The sequence below is a fragment of the Hydra vulgaris genome, chromosome 14 (assembly GCF_038396675.1).
Source record: "Hydra vulgaris chromosome 14, alternate assembly HydraT2T_AEP".
NCBI lineage: Eukaryota > Metazoa > Cnidaria > Hydrozoa > Anthoathecata > Hydridae > Hydra > Hydra vulgaris.
Genome location: NC_088933.1, coordinates 3,711,063 through 3,725,551, shown reverse-complemented (window position 1 = coordinate 3,725,551; position 14,489 = coordinate 3,711,063). Strand labels below are relative to the sequence as shown.

Below are 14,489 nucleotides of genomic sequence, written 5' to 3'. Positions count from 1 at the left end.
TATTAAGGTGGTTCTAAAAACAACTTTTTCTGAAAATGACTGCTGGCACCCCCTGAATATGTTGTATATAATTAAAAAAATGCTAGATTTAAGAAATTTTTGAATAAAAAATATTTTAAGGGGTTGCTACTGACCCTCGAACATTATATAGGTCCCTAATATTATTAAAAAAAAAGTTTTTCAAAATTATGTCATGCTGGGTCTCAAATGAAGGGAAATTATATAAAAATTTTAAAAATATTAATCATTTTATAATTAAATTTTTATTTTAGATTTTAGTAAACAAAAAGTTACGTTGATTAACTAAAAATTAAAAATAGGGAATTTAACAAGATTTTTTGATTATAATTTTTTTTATCTATGTTTTTTTATAAAATGAATATTATTTTTGAAATTTGTATATGATTTTGCTTCGTTTAAGACCCAACATGACATAATTTTAAAAAACTTTTTTTTTAATAATATTAGGGACCTATTTAATGTTCGAGGGTCGGTAGCAACCCCTTAAAATATTTTTTATTCAAAAATTTCTTGAATCTAGCATTTTTTTAATTATATACAACATATTCAGGGGGTGCCAGCAGTCATTTTTAGAAAAAGTTGTTTTTAGAACCACCTTAATATATATATATATATATATATATATATATATATATATATATATATATATATATATATATATAGGCCTTGGCAGGGAGTAAATGATTGCGAGAGCAGCGAAAAGCTCTCCTAAAACCAACTTGGTAAGCCATACAAGCTGCTTCTCTAAACAGCTTCTGAGGAGAGCTTTTTGTTTTTGTGCGAGCTATCTGTTTATTCATTAAAAAAATTTCTTATTAAATACTAAATTTTGGTTTTATTTTTATTACAAGCCCATGGCACTACAAATCGTTTTCTTTTTAATGAATTTGTATCTTGATTTAAAAGTTTTATTTTATTGGCATTGTTAAACGCACAATAAAAAATAAAAACTATAATAAACATATTAATTCTATATTCTATTAGATTGTATATATTTTAGCAAAACTTAAAAATTCTTTTAAAACATTTTAAAAGTGATTTTAAGATAATAGTGAAATAAACTTTACTTTAAGACAAATAAAAAATTTTTTAAAAAAATGCACAAACAAAGCAATCATAATGTTTAAACATGGTTTCTTTAAAGGTAATTGCAAATGCATCAATTTTAAGTAAATTTTTGCATGCTTTTGTTAACGCGTGCAAAAAGAATGCTAAAGCATAATTACTTTCTTTGATTAGTGCACTTAGTTATTTTACTTAATAGTAAAGCTTTTGAAAGAAATAATCTTGCTTTAGCATTGTTTATTTTAAAGTTTTTTAAATGTGTTTTAAATTTTAGAAACTAATTGTTTTTTTTTATAAAAAATAAATAACTATCAATTGCATAACTATTTGGGAAAAAAGTATTGCGTGTCATTTTAAAAAATTTAAGCAAAAGCCAACGTTTGCATATACAAAAATATTGAAACATGATGTTCATTTTCCTGCTTTTTTTTTAACAAAAAGTTTGCATGTTCGTAGATTTGTAGCACCATATCAAGCATATGTTTATTACGTTATTAAATTACAAAAATTAAAAAAATATAAATACAAGTGCCATTTATTGCAGCATAATAAAATTATTTGTTTTTACTGCTTATAAAAAAGTTTTATATTTTCTTATTGTAATAAAATGTAGGCGTTTTAAGAATTATTAAAAATAATTAAAATGACTGTGTTTTTTATTTTAGTTGCAGTGATAATTTTAGTTTTCATAGAAAAAATTTTACTTTGCGAGAGCCATAAGTTGATACCATAAACCGTTTTAGGGAAGTGTGGGCGAGAGCAAGAGCTAAAGCTCTCACTTCCCGTTGAGGCCTATATATATATATATATATATATATATATATATATATATATATATATATATATATATATATATATATATATATATATATATATATATATATATATATATATGTATATATATGTATATATATATATATATATATATATATACATATATATACATATATATACATATATATATATATATATATATATATATATATATATATATATATATATATATATATATATATATATATATATATTATATATATATATATATATATATATATATATATATATATATAGATAGATAGATAGATAGATAGATAGATAGATAGATATTATTTTCATATATGTTTAAAAAGAGTGTAATGTTTTTAACTATATTAACATGATGTATTCTTTGATTAAAGTTACAGTTGTTTATAAAATAATAATAAAATTGTATTAAAACTTATTCATAAAAAAATGAAAATTTTTTAAATAAAATATTTTTTAGAAAAGTTACAAAATAACAAAAAAACTTATGTGATATTTTCGACTATATTAACTTCATAAATTTTTTTTTTAAAGTTTATTGAAACACATTTGTTGATGTAGTTGTTTATAAAATTAAAAAATTGTTTTTTACATTTATCTTTAAAAAAAAGTTCCTTTAAAATAAATAAAAGTTTTACTTAATATTTTATGACTTTTTACTTACCATTTTAAAACTTTATTTAAAAGCATTTAGCCTAGTGTAAAAATATTTCATTAGAAAGTTTACATAGTATTACAAAAAAAAATCTTTGCTACATTTTCAAATATTTAATTTATGAATTCATAAAAAAGTTTAATGAAATAACTGTTGTTTATAAAATTAATTGTATAAATTGTTATAAAAACATCTACATTCATAGTAGAAAATACACTTTTTAACTATATATCTTTTGATGATTTAAATAAAATGTTTTATAATATACAATCATTAAAAGCAATTTCTCGCTTTATAACCTTATACTTTATTTTATTTTTTGAAATACTATTAAAAATCGTAAAAGCCATGGATATACTAAAACATACAATAATATATGAAACACAATCAAAAATAATAAAAAAAACTATCAATAAAACAATATCAAAATTGATGTAATTGTTCAAAATTTTAATTAAAACTTCACTCTAAACAGCATCCAGTTCTTTCATTAGGCTATTTGTAAATATTACTCATAATTATTTTAAATAAGCTCGAAAAGTTCAAATGACAAGTATAAGAATTTCATTAAAAAGTATATTAAAAAAACAGTAAAAAGAAAAAAAAAAAAACTTTTTTTTATTATTGTTTTTAAAATTAAACTTTTAGTTTTACATTATCAATTAAAAACATTTTAAAATTAAAATATAAAATTTAACCTACGCAAACTACAGTTAATTCCTAGTAAGTTGAACACTGGTTAACTTGAACTTTTGTTATCTCGAACTGTTTCATTTGGTTCCTTGAAATCCTCTACTTAGTTACTATAAAAATTATCCAGTTAATTCAAACATTGGATAACTCAAACCTTGTTAAGTCAAGCCATATTTTCATCCCTTTCAGCAAATTTCTTTAGATAACTCAAACTTTCCGTATGGGGAATAAAGAAATCAAAATTACTTAAATCTATATAATATTGTTAAAAATGCAATTTTTTTTGAGTTTTAATGAATTTCTTAATAAATGACCACTAGCTTTTAAAAGCGATTTTATTACCAAATAATAAGGAAGTCATTGTGTTGCTAAACTTTTTTGAAAGTTATCTTTTGAGTGTACAGCATGATTACAATACGTAACTTTTATTCAGTTGAACATTTTTTACACTTTTTTTAGTAATATGGTGTATATTTAATGTTTATACTTTAGTGTTGAATAAAGAAAAATCGCCTTAACAGGGCTGACAACACGGGTTTTGAAATGGGGGGGGGGGGACATAATCATAGATTTTTTTTAAAATTCTTTATATCTTATAATTTCTAAAAAATAAAACTTTTAGTAAAAAAGTAAGAGATGACATGTGTACCCTGGCCCCACTGGTGGCGTCAGTCATGCTTAAGTTTAACTAATATCTCATTTTAGGGTCAAATCATTATATTTTAACCAATCACCTTTGGGTCACCATCTCTGATTTTCCTGTTTTTTACATATTGCTATGTGCATTATATAGATAGGTTAAATTTGAAATTTCAGACTTCCAAGTACAACGGTTCAGAAATTATAGCCTTAGAAATACGACACAGTGGCCCCCCTCGATTTACAAATGGTCAAAACAGACTACTTTAGAGCTGTATAACTTTTTTCTCTCTTTCAACAAGTGTTTCATTTTTTCTAGAACTATTTTCTGGATAGTTCTCTCTTTAAAAAAGTGGTTTTTATTAACTTGTGTTAAATTAGAAAAAAATTATGACCTCCTCAACTTTGGAAAAAATCAAAAAATTGCTAAAATATACCAAAATGAAACTAACTGTATTCTATTCATCCACAAGTCTTTACAGAAAAGTTTTCTAATTAGCTACTACCGTCTGCAGTAAATGGACAAAATATAGGCACCTTGTTGCAGTTTAAAACTTAAATATATTTAAAAGCAAAACGTCCACTTGCCTAAAAAGTCCAATTTTCAGCCATTTTGAGATGCTTGTAAACTTTTCTAACACTTTGTTTTGATCTAAGATTAACAGCATATAAGATCATTAGACCCAACTATCTGAAAATGCAAACATTATAAACTTGTTGAACCCACACCAAAAATGCCAGCATTTTTAAATAACCCTATTTTTCAATAATCAACGGTTGAATGTGTTACTAGAAACCAGTGCCCCTCTAATCTGCCAACTGGCCTATGTGAAAGGTGCAACTAATTAGAAGTCATTTCTTAATAAAAAGAAAGATATGGTTGGTTGTCGTCTCTTTGATCCAGCCATTATAGTAGACAGGGGCACAAATAAAGGTGGCAGTAACTTTTTAGAGACCTTCATTATTGTTCAAATAAAGGTCTCTAAATTAATTTAGATATTTAGATACCTAATATCTGAATATTTAAATAAATTTCAAAATGAAACCATTATTTCTTTAAATTCTTTTTTATTATAGATAATTAGTGGTCTATATGTGGTCTGGACCCCCCCCCCTCACTCACTAAGGTGATGGGGAGGGTTGGCACTAATCAAAGGGGAAGGGCACAACCAACTTTTAGTAATATAATTAATTTTTGTTAATTCCTATTTAAGACCATTACATTGTATATTTGCTGCAAACTCTGGCACACATTTTTGATAGTCACTATCAAAATTTGAATCTTAAGGTAAAAGCATGAAAAAATGCAATAAAGGTCTAATGGCCTTAACTGTATATTTATTAGAAAATGAATTATGTATGTTTCATGCTAGAAAATAAATGCTTGTATCTTATAAGTGTTAGAAAAATTTACAAGCATCTCAAAATGGCTGAAAATTGGACATAATTTTTGAATGCTAAGAGATTATTGCATATAATTTGAAATTCATTGATAAATATGTTTTTAGTTGATAATAGAAAAAAAAGATTTTAGTAATCATCGCAATTTTTTGCAAAGCAGCTTTAATTGACGTAAGTATAAACAAGTAAATGTTTGGAGTTCCATGTATGGAAAAATTCTCTCCAACAAAAAAAACGCTAGGTTTAGCCCTTGCAACAAGGGAGGGTCTGAGAGCTAAGAAATAATTGAAAAGCTAATTGAAATTAAGACTTTGCTATAGTTAAGATAAATTAATAACCTTTACACAATAGGACATAATCTAGTTACTAAGTTCTGCACAATTTTATTAAAGTTATAAATAAATATCTTAATACTCGCCTTTGAAAAATATATAGCTTATCCCCAAGAGGTGGGGGGGGGGCTTATTACCTTGATTCTCCCCCTCAACGCGCTCTTGATTGAAACCAAACTTAAATAGTAAAAGTAGAAAGTAAAATGCCTTAAATTTTATTTTTCTTATTTAAAACTAGTATTAAGATGCATGTATGTATGTAAGGATACGAAATGATCATTGTAAATTTATTTACATTTATTATAAACTTAAAATTGCTAAATTTGTTTATTTTGGAAAAGCATCCACAGAAGGATTTTCAAAAAACATATTGGTTTGGTATAGATACTAGTGTAATAAATTATTTTTATTTATTTGAAATTTATTTTTTGAAAAAAAAGTATAAACAATTGTAAAATGTAAAAAAATATTTAAATTTCTTCTGTTTCCATTTATAGTCAATTTCTTTTACCCAAAAAAACCCATTCCGCAGGGCATTTTTGCTTTTTTACAATGGAGTTTAGATTTTATAAAAGAAGTTTGTTTTGGATTGCAGAAAAAAAAAGGAATTAAATCTAAACAATAAATTAGAAATAACGAACCTTTTCTATTTGTCTATTATCAAAAAATAAGTGAGTTCGGTAATGCAACCTGGGTAGTTTCGGTATTGCAACAACTACTGTTTAAAACCCAAATTCCCCGCAAAAAATTTTGATGTCAAAAGCAAAGTAAATGTTTTTTGGACATTCGACATGATATACATTACATCCATCAAGAAAAATAACTTTAAAAAAGTTTTTAAAAAAATTTTATGTAACGTTTTTTTTCAAAATCAAAGTAGGAGATTGCACATTAATATATTATAGAAAGTTTACTTGAACTCAGAAACTTAAAATCGCCATGATGATATGAAAAACCTCAAAGTTTAGGTAAGTGGATTTTTTCCGTTTATAGCTTGATTTAAAGAGAATGAATAAAAAAACATATCTGAATCATTTTTTGATGATCCCCATGCATAAACTCTCTTTTTTAGATTTTTCGATAATGCAACGTCTTTTTCATAATGGGTCTTACCTGTAAAGTTTTTTCTCAAAAAATTTTTTCGTAACTAACATATCTTAAAAATTTATATCTTTCTCATGAGAAATAAAAAAAAAAACTTTTAAATCGCAAGCGACGCGGGTAAATTCTAAAATCCTGTGTGCCAATGACAGCGTGACAATAACGAACACAGAACCACATACTGATGATGATGATGATGATGATGATGATGATGATGATGATGATGATGATGATGATGATGATGATGATGATGATGATGATGATGATGATGATGATGATGATGATGATGATGATGATGATGATGATGATGATACTGATGAGGACAATAATGATGAGAACAATAATGATGATGATGATGATAATGATGATCATAATGATGTTTATATATGCCCTAACTATATTTTATAAAACCTGGCCCCGAATTCAGTCAAACATCAACCCTGGTCACTTACTAGTATAAGTACAGGTCAAATCTCCAAAAAATTTGCAACAATGAAAGCTGGACATGATTCATTTATTATGTTATACATAATGCATAACCATTCTAGTATATTATATAACATGTAATGCGAATGTCAAACATGGTTAAAACTTCCATTATCTATTATGTATAAATATACTAGAGAGATAAATCCTTCTTCAGAGTATATAGCTCAAGTATATCCTCTTTTTTGGTTTGCTATAAAAAGATCGGGTCATTACAAAGACTGAGCAAAGATTCTTTTCAAAATGATTGAGCTGTCAAAACCAAAAAATAAATTTATACAAGAAGATGTTTTTAAAAACTTGGAGAAAAATGAAAAATAATAATTTATGAAAAAAGTTATAGTTACAATTTTATCCATAAAGAAAATAAATTTAAATTTATCCATGAAGAAAATAAATGCTAAAAAAATAAATTAAATCACTTTGCACAGATACACATACACATATTATTATAACTTTATTTAGAAAAAATAATTATAAAAAGATACCTTAGCTTTATACTTCTCTATGTTGATAGATTATTGCATAATTTAGTATCTAATTGCTAATTAACTCAACAATCTATAAAAGTAAAAACAAACAAAAAAATTTTGAAAAATACGTTTATGTTAATAAACAAGTTTTTAATTTGTAAAACCATTTTATTAATAAAAAAAAATACATGTTTCAACTAACACAAGTCGTTTTTAGTTAAAATTAAATATTTAATATTTGTTAAAATACTTACAAAGGTGTTTAAAAAAAAAAACAATAGTAAATGAATTTTTTGTGAATGGAAATTATCATGCTAAAATGGAGCTAAAATTTTCAGCTAAAATCTACACAAAAAAAGGTAATTATATATAAATATATCACACCCAGCCCCAAACATCCCATATCCCATTCCCATTCCCCCTCCCCCCCCCCCCCCCACACACACATACACACATTTTTTACATAAAAATTAATTAACAACTAAAAATTATTTTTTAAAAATACAATTTAGGAATACAATAAATGAAACTGTTTTTGAGTTTTCAAAATATTTTTTTTTATTTCCAACTTAGAAAATAGTTTCGTTGCATTCGAATTAATTTTCATTTTGTATTTTAAACGCATAATTTTTTATATTAGCCATAGAATAAACTTTAGATTACTTTCAAAAGTATTTTGGAAGTTTAAAAACATAAACTAGCAATAAAAAAAGCAATAAAAAACATAAAGTTAAAATTCAATAACACATTATATAATAAAAAATAATGAACTCTTTTATAAATTTTTTACAAATTTTATCTTTTTTAAAAATTTTATTAAGGTTTAAGATATTGTTAAATTTTCAGTCACTTTTAATACCTATTTAAAATTGTTCAAAAAAATAAAATAAAAAATAAAATATAATAAAAAAAAAAAGATTTCCCTGACTTAGCAAAACTTTTGCAAAAAAATAATGTATATATTATAATGCCAGGTTAGAAATTCGGCAGCTGATGTTTTAAAAAAATAGAAAAATCTGAAGCTTTTATTTCACAAGAGAAGTGGTTACAAAAAGTAAAAAAATGATTAAGTTTAATAATTTTATAAAACTGCTTGGAATTTCATCAGTCGAATTGAAAAGTGTTCTAAGACAAAGCAAAATGACACTATAGACAGAGTTTAAAAAATAGTTTTGCATATAATATTGAAGAAGGTATATTAATGACAGTAACAAACAATGAAAAATTTAAATAAGACAAACAAAGTATCTGAACATTTGTTCAAACTTCTAGTTTAAAATGAGCTAAGGATTCTCTTATTGCCATTAAAAAAAAAAATTTGTAAACCCTATCAAACCAAAAACAGTCAAATTAGTAGTTAACTTTTATCAAAATAAAGAGTTTTCAAGAATAATGCCAAGAAAAAAGAGTACTTAATGAATTATATGCTGCATTTAAAAAAGACTCTTAATTTTAAGGTCATCAAAGTTTTATACTCTAATTGCTGCACTACAACTAATGCATCAGGTACTCACAATATATTTGTGTGCACACACCAAAACACAATACTTATCATTGATGCCATTAGGTGGAATAAAAGTTATAAAGTATTTACGGTTTTAGTTGTTTGATTTTTTGAAAATGAAAATGCAGAGCAGCACTAATGTAACCAATGACCTGGTATTCAAGCATTAAAATTTGTCTACAGCATTAAATTTTATAGACCATGAGCTAGAAGATGTAGTATTTAAGCAAAGACAAAATACTGGCCATACAACACTGCTGTTGCAATCGGTGATACAAGATGAATTTAATAATTTTTTACGCAACATCAATCATAATCTTATCACACATTTATTTATTTATAACATTTATAACTTTCATAATTTTAACCAAAACGAATGCTCAATTTTAGGAGGTCTTGCTGAAATCAATTATCAACTTGTTATCCAGGATTTAAATTTATCAATGAAACTAAATGTTTATTATTTACAATTGTAATATATTTTAAAGAGCTATTTATTTTACAAAACATTTCTTTAACAAAAATCTTTATGTTAACTTTCAGAAAATGTTGATTATGACACTAGGTTTATCTACAAGATTCAAAAAGATGTAATTAAATATATCAAAGAAAATCTATCCGATGTACTATGTGTGAAGCATATATTGTAATGGATATGCAACGCAATTTAACAACTTTTATCAGATTTAAAAACTGATATATTTTTTCTACTGACCATCGTAGTCGGTTTAAAGTGCGGACATTAATACAATCTTTTGCAATATATAATGCTCTAATCATTAGAGCATTATATATTGCAAAAGACAACGCCCAAATCATGAAAACTGAATTATATATTGCATTAGAGTCTAATGCAATTTATAATTTAGTTTTCATGATTTGGGCATTGGAAATATGAGCCGTGAACTTCCTAGAAAAATGCTCTTCCGCGGTGCTCTGAGATAAGACCGAGGACTTCTGGGAACATTAATATTATTCACACACAAAAAAAAGTGAGATTTTTCGAAGAAATTTTTTTTTTTTTAAATTCGATTTAAGTTTTACTAATTCGCCTTAACTTCGTTGAAACTGTTGAAACGATTAACTTTACAAATGCGCTTTTTAATTAAACACGTTTGAGGAAAGAAAAAAATGATTTCCTAGAACAAAAAAAATTATTTTTCGTTTCTTCAAAATTAATAAATGGGGAGTCCCTGATATTGAAGAAGTATTAGAAACGCTCTGGAAGAAAATGGAAGAAGTATTAGAAACGCTCAATAGACAGTTATCTGAAATTGGCTTCTTCAAGAATCCAGAAATCGCTTGCGAAAATTTGAAACTGGCACCTCTCATCAACCCAGGGTGTGAATCAGTCGATTACTGAAAAGCGTTTTAATTGCTGATAAATACTCAATAACATATTCAGTTTATGATAAACATATAAAAACAAATTGTGGCTTATTTATTTCGCCTCTGAATCACTGTGACTCAAACTACTGATCAACCTCTTAACTTTTGAAATGTCTCAGAATTGTAAATTGTAGCATTTAATTCACATATAAAATAAGCCATGGTTAATAAGTCAATTTTAAATTGAAATTCAAATTCTTTGACCCAGAAAACCATAAAACGTATCACAAGGTCTAAGGGATCTATCAAGGTCTAAGGGACGTATCACAAGGTCTAAGGGATCGTCCATAAATTACGCAACGCAAAATAAAGATTATTAAGTTATTAATGATCAATAAATAATTTCACACACACATTTATATATATATATTATATATATATATATATATATATATATATATATATATATATATATATATATATATATATATATATATATATATATATATACAGTGGCGGATCCAGCATTTTTTAATTTTTGAGATAGCTAACTTCCAGATATGGAGCTAACTCCAAACATTTTTATGTTTATACTTATATCAAATAATGAGGGTGAAAAAATTGCGGTGATTGGAGGCTGGGAACAAAAAAACCCCAAAATTTTTGCTACACCTGCCCCAGACGTGAGAGCAACAAGTTGATGAAATATTTTTTGTACTTTTCTCAACTAGACTAATAATTTTTAAGTTTCATTATATTATCTCTCAGCGTTCAAAAATTATGACCATATAAAAATTACAACCCCTTCAAATTGAGGGGGGTTTGAACTTGGTATGGTCATAATTTTTGAATGCTGAGAGATAATACTATGAAACTTAAAAATTATCGACGAATAAGTTTAGTTAAGAAAAGTACAAAAAATATTTCATCAACTTGTTGCTCTCACGTCTGGGGCAGGTGTAGCAAATATTTTGTGGCTTTTTTATTCCCAGCCTCCAATCACCGCAATTTTTTGCAAACCCTCATTATTTGATGTAAGTATAAACATAAAAATTTTTAAAGTTAGCTCCATGTCTGGAAGTTAGCCATCTCAAAGATTAAAAAATGCTGGATCCGCCACTGATATATATATATATATATATATATATATATATATATATATATATATATATATATATATATATATATATATATATATATATATATATATATATATTATATATGTATAGATATATATATGTATATATATACATACCAAAGAATAAAAAGTAATGAAGCATTTTATTTTAATTTAAAAAAAAGATTGGCCAAAAGTTAAGGATATAATAATATAATATCAAAATAATAATTTACAAAGAAAAAAGCCATGAAAAAAAGCACTTCAATATTTTGCAGAACCATCTTTTTCTAATAAGCATTGAATTACTTTCTTTGGCATTTAATTTACAAGATTTTGAGGTATTTCTTTAGGCATATTTTCAAGAAATTTCCTTATTTTAATTTTTAGTTGTTTAACATTTTAAATTTCAATTTTTCCAAGAGATGATTTTTCAATTTTTCCAAGAGAGAACCATGATCATAAATTTTCTATACAATTTAGTCAGGGCTGTTAGCAGGTCACTATATTATTAAAACTTGGTTTTCTTCAAACCGTTGTTTGCATATTTTTTGCAGAATGACACGATGCACCATCTTGTTGATATATTACTAATTTTTTTCTATAAATATTTCGATTCTGAGGGAAGAAGGTTTCGATCCAGGGAAGAAGATTTCGATTCTGAGGGAAGAAGGTTTCGATCCAGGGAAGAAGATTTCTATTCTGAGGATAGAAGCCAGTTATCTAAAAATTCAGTATATTTATCAGCATTAAGTCAACCTTAAAATAGTTAATAGCATCTAAGTCCTGCATAATTTATCCAGGCCTAAAATGTCTACCCTGCCACTACCTTGCTTGGTTCGTTTTCATGTACAATTCAAATCAAAGTTACTTTTGAGGTGATCGCCATAGCATAGCACAAAATTCTTGCATACCTCGACATTCGTTTTTTCTGATAATATAATATTTCGCCAATTATTTATAATTAGGCCAATTTTTATGTTAATTGCAACAGGCAATTCTTGCTTTTTGCTGTTTATTTTATGACAATTTTCTGTCATGTTTTATCAAGCAAGCTAATAAACGTTAATCTCAAGGTGTTGTTATAGTTGGCCAGCCAGATCATCCCAATCCTGTTCCAGTATAACGTTTAATGTCACCTGTTCCAGTATAACGTTTTCAAATACGTGCAACAAATAAAAATCCAATACTTAACTTATTGGCTATTTGACGATGAGATAGCCCTTGGTTTTAAAGAAAAATATGTTTGTAACATATTTTTACAGAGATTCTCGACCATGATTTTAGAGTTTAATGTTGTATTTCTTTAGTCGTTATGTAGTTTTTTTAATATTTAATTTGTGTTTTCATCAGTACCATTTCAAAATAAAAAATTAAAATTTAGAGTTAATAAATGCTAATGAAAATCAAAATAAAATTATCAAAGAAAAATCAATAAAGTATAATATAATAAATGTGAGTACAATGGACATAAATTTATTGCTTACAAATTGTATATAATATATATTGTTATTATTATATTATATATTTTTAAATAATACTTTATTGTAATACATTATATAAACTATATTATATAGTTTATATTACCTGTCTTATAAAAAAGAAATTAAATGCAAACAAATCACATAGTATATAAACTATGTAACATAATAAATTGATATACAATTTGTACATAAAAATTTATGTTACTTAGTTTTTAAGTAACTCATGGACTTTGTAGCCTATTATATGCATTGTAATCATTCACATAAAATTATATATTTTTCAGCTATATACATGAATGTAAGTGAAATCATGCATCTATAAGTTAAGACAAAAGTAGTGTTAGGTGAACTTTATTTTTATTCAGAAAAAAAATTGAATACTCAGATCGGAAAACAATTTCAAATTAAGATAAGACAACTTTAGTTTAAAAGAGGATCATTATTGTTGTATAAACTAATTTGATGATTATAAGTCGATTGATAACATTTATTTTCATATATGGTAGCTCTGGGAAGCCATATTGCACAACAACAACACATTTAGCTTAGCTACATAAGGGAAATTTCAATATTTTAAAATAAAAAAATAAAATTTAATTAAACATCAATATAAAAGATCCAAACTTGTAATATATGAGCAATAAAGAATAATATTTGTAGCAAGAAAAATATACGGAACAGGAAAGCAGAAAAATAGAAACAAAAACACAATTCAAGTAACATTAGTAAAAACATAATAATATAGTATCTATATACAAAATTCATCTGGAAAGTCTTCCTTCTTAGGATGATGTGGTGTTCTCAAATCACTAATGATAGGATCAGATGAACACATCAGTCTCCTTAACAAGTCTTCATTTGTTTTAGAAATAGAGCATTTTCTTGAAAAGGACTCACGGAACTTCTCAAAGTCCTTGTTATGTGCTTCTTTTGCCTCCTCACTGAGCATGCCAATTGGCAAAGCCATCCGATCCACAGCTTGCCATCCATGAACAAAAATTCGTTACAGGCTCTGTGGCATGTGGTACCATGAATACTGGTTCACTTATTTTTCAGCTGTTTGAATGCAGAAGTCTGTAAACCAAAATGAATCAATAACATATCCTGATGATAATGTACACAAAACAACCATCAACGTCTTAATGATGCTGACATCTAGTTCGAGAATTTTAGCAGCGTTCTCTGCATTTTGAAAGAATCGTCAAGCAGTATTGCCATCGTTTGAAAATTCTGAACTAAAAAATCAATTAAAAGCTCAACTTTATTGCAAAATTTGCTTTTGAATTGATGCCTTTCTATCTTGAATTTTTTTTTTTTTTCTGCTGCTTTTTGTGTAGTCTACTTCTTTATTGTTAATTTAAGCCTATTTTGAGAAGACATTCCCT

At 25.8% G+C, this 14,489-nt stretch overlaps 1 protein-coding gene across 5 annotated transcripts in view; it reads right to left on the bottom strand.

Moving 5' to 3' along the window:
• The window catches only part of LOC136091232 (terminal uridylyltransferase 4-like), an 87,566-nt gene extending 77,628 nt beyond the window's left edge, over positions 1 to 9,938 (bottom strand). The window contains exons 1-2 of one of the 5 annotated variants that reach the window (XM_065818413.1): positions 9,890 to 9,938; positions 7,686 to 7,758 (exon numbers count right to left, since the gene is read on the bottom strand). The gene's annotated coding sequence lies outside the window, so the exon portion shown is untranslated. Of the gene's footprint in view, positions 1 to 3,247; positions 3,307 to 6,251; positions 6,378 to 7,685; positions 7,806 to 7,924; positions 8,018 to 9,889 lie in introns of those variants that run through there. The other 4 variants (XM_065818412.1, XM_065818411.1, XM_065818414.1 and 1 more) reach the window with 4 other exon arrangements.
• Positions 9,939 to 14,489: the final 4,551 nt, after the last annotated feature.